Source organism: Nanorana parkeri, unplaced genomic scaffold, assembly GCF_000935625.1.
Source record: "Nanorana parkeri isolate BGI_ZX_2015 unplaced genomic scaffold, ASM93562v1 scaffold555, whole genome shotgun sequence".
Lineage (NCBI taxonomy): Eukaryota > Metazoa > Chordata > Amphibia > Anura > Dicroglossidae > Nanorana > Nanorana parkeri.
This window is the reverse complement of record NW_017306823.1, coordinates 353,516-356,986: the sequence shown is the minus strand read 5'-3', so window position 1 is coordinate 356,986 and position 3,471 is coordinate 353,516. Positions and strand designations below refer to the sequence as shown.

At 39.1% G+C, this 3,471-nt stretch overlaps 1 protein-coding gene across 1 annotated transcript in view; it reads right to left on the bottom strand.

Moving 5' to 3' along the window:
• The window catches only part of HECW2 (HECT, C2 and WW domain containing E3 ubiquitin protein ligase 2), a 220,675-nt gene that overhangs the window by 151,041 nt on the left and 66,163 nt on the right, over positions 1-3,471 (bottom strand). Inside the window, exon 2 of the mRNA XM_018562010.1 lies at positions 331-434. The gene's annotated coding sequence lies outside the window, so the exon portion shown is untranslated. The remainder of the gene's footprint in view (positions 1-330; positions 435-3,471) is intronic.

The window sequence follows — 3,471 nt, the reverse complement described above, 5'->3', positions numbered from 1 at the left end:
GGGGGGTTCTTTTGTCGGTCGACACTTTTCGTCCAGGTGCTTTTCTTTAATTACGGCTAATTGAACCTTGCGATAATCGGGGCATAATGGGGCCGCCGTACGACGGTTCGATCATCGGACGAAAAGTGTCGACCGATAATCGTAAGGTGTATGGCCACCTTTAGAGTATCACAACTAATAAAAATAAAACAGGTGAATTAATTATTGTAAGGCAATGATAGAGACACGGAAAACCCATGATTCCTCTAAAAAATAGTAATTTGGCTTTAGGTACACTTTAACCTTACGCTGGTTTACTGAAGTTGAAATTCTATATTTTGAAGACCATACCTTATCCAGGCAAGGCATTTGAAATCCTTTGTCCAGTACTGCTGTCATTTCAATGTGTAAAGAAAGATGATGGATGTAAAACTCTTCTGGTCATTGAGCTGTCTCTGAAATACATATAAATATACAGTAAATAAAAATACTGTACAAAGCATCTTTGGTAATATTACAATAGTTTTAACATTTAACATAGCACCAAAAGTTGCTTGGAAATCACATAAATAAGAAAATAACTACCGTGTGTCCAGGGGCAGTGATTTATTCCTAACCGCAAGTAATCATATCGCGTGCGATCACATGCGGAGAGCTGGCGAACGGCCACTTTCAAATGCGGCCTCTGTCACCCGATCATTAACTTGAAAGGGTGACAACGGCCACTTCTAAGCAGCATATTTGGGATTCATAAGTTCCTGCCGCAGGATTCTCAAAACGCACTTTATATAGGTGTGAATTAATCCTTAAGCTGTATTAACATTGTATTTCTCTCAAAAGTACCAGATTGATTTATATGATCATTTTAAAATTTTGATTATATACAAAAATAAATGTCATTTGTTACTGTACTAAACAGAGATTTTTACAACCCCAATTCCAAAAAAGATGGGACACTGTGTAAAATCTACATAAAAACAGAATGCAATGATTTGCAAATCTCCTAAACCCAGATTTTATTCATACCGTATTAGAAAAAAAGAAACCTTATCAAATGTTTAAAATGAGAAAATGTACCATTTTAAGAAAAAAAATAAGGTAATTTTGAAATTGACGACAGCAACTCGTCTCAAAAAAGTAGGGACAGGGCAACAGAAAGCTGGCAAAGTAGGTGGTACTTAAGGTCCCCACACACCTTACGATAATCGTACGATAATCGCGGGAAATCCCGCGATCGTACGATTATCGTAAGGTGTGTGGAAGCCGTGCGCCCTCTACTACTGTACGGTCGCACGACTTTAAACTTACGAACATGTTTCAAAACCTGCCGAGCATCGTACGATGTTCGGCGGGTCTGTAGCATTTTCGTAAGATAAAAGCCGGACGGGCCAGTGTGCGCAAGCGCACACTGCCCGTTCGGCATTGCGGTCATCGGAAGCCCGTCCCTCAGGTGGCGTGGCTTACAATCATCGCAAGTACGATCTGCCTATGCAAGATAGGCAGATCGTACGTTTTTTTAAGTGGGTGTGTGCCCAGCCTAACAAGGAAGAGCTGGAGGAACATTTTGCAACTAATTAGGTTAATTGGCAACAGGACAGTAACATGATTAGGTATAAAAAGAGTATTTTAGAAGTAAAGATTGTCAGAGGTTCACCAATTTGTGAAAAGCTGCGTCTTAAAATTGATAAACAATTTCAGAAGAATGTTCCTCAATGTAAAAGTGCAAAGAGTTTAAATATATCATCATCTACAGTACAAAATACCATCAAAAGATTCTGAGAAAGTAGAGAAAGTAGAGAAATGAAAGTGCGCAAGGGACAAGGTCGAAACATAATATTGGATGCCCATGATCTTTTGACCTGCAGACGGCACTGCATTAAAAATAGACATGATTCTGTGATGGACATCACTGCTTTAGCTCAGCAATACTTCCAAAAATCACTGTCTGTGAACACAGTTCGGCTTGCCATACAAAAGTGCAAGTTAACGTTCTGTCATGCAAAGAAGAAGCCATATCGGAACATGATCTAAAACCGCCACCATCTTCTCTGGGCCAAAACTCATTTAAAATGGTAGGTTGCAGAGTGGAAAACTGTTCTGTGCTCAGACTAATCGAAATTTGACATTCTTTTCAGCAACCATGGGAAAGGGCCCTTCCAGCTTGTTATTAGCGCTCAGTTCAAAAGCCTGCATCTCTAATGGTATGGGGGTGCATTAGTGCATATGGAAAGGGCAGCTTGCACATCTGGAAAAGCACCATCAATGCTGAAAGATGTAGTCAGGTTTTGAGGCAGCATATGCTTCCATCCATAGGACAACATTTTCAGGGAAGGCTTTGCATATTTCAGCAAGACAATGCTAAACTGCATACTGCATCAATTATAACAGCATGGCTTCATAGTAGAAAGGTCCATGTGCTTAACTGGCCTGCCTGCAGTCCAGACCTTTCACCAATTGAAAACATCTGGTGCATTTTGAAACCAAAAGTACGACAAGGAAGACCTAGGACTGTTGAGCAGTAAGAATCCTAAATCAGGCAAAGAATAGGACAATATTCCTTGCCCAAAACTCCAGCAACTGGTCTCCTCTGTTCCCAGATGTTTACAGAGTGTTGTTAAAAGAAGAGGGGATGCTACACCTTAGTAAACATAGCCCTGTCCCAAATTGTTTCCGACGTGTTCCTGCCATCAATTTTAAAATTACCTAATTTTTTTCTTAAAATGGTAAATTTTCTCAGTTTAAACATTTCATATGTTTTCTATTGTAAATAAAATCTGGGTTTATGAGATTTGCAAATCATTGCATTCTGTTTTTATGTATATTTTACACAGCATACCATCTTTTTGGGAATTGGGTTGTACATTATCAACTAGATCAAGCTTTTAATGGTTGAGGGCAATCCTCTGACATGGCATTCAGATAACAAAACAATATCTGATCTCTATTTAATATCTAAGGTCAGTTGTACCCTGCACAATACTTTGGTGTTTGAGAGACATGAACAGCCATTGATTGCGTGTGCTTTTATACCATCATTATGTGATATGGGAAGGAATATCAAATGGAGTTGCTTCAGAAGGTGGGGAGGGGGTTTCCCAGTTTCAATACCCAGTTATTTCCCAATACATTGGTCAAATATGGTCAAAATAAATGCTGTATAATATCTTATAAATGTTATCTTAAAATGTAAATTTTATAAATTTTTTACTTCTATATTACAATTGCATATAAATAATAAACTTTCCCACATCACTGTAATGATTATCAAGAGGACCAGCTTTAAACTTTTTTCTCCCTTAGTAGGCTACTTTGTGCCTCCTCTCACATAGCAATTGCTTTAGATGCTGACCCCCGCCACCACCACCACCACCATCAATACCACATTAACCAGGAGAAAGCAAAACACTCCCACCATTTCAGTCAGTAGTCCAAAGCTGATATGCGCATTTGATTCCCAGACCCTTGTGTCACAGGAGATAAGGCCTGCTCTTA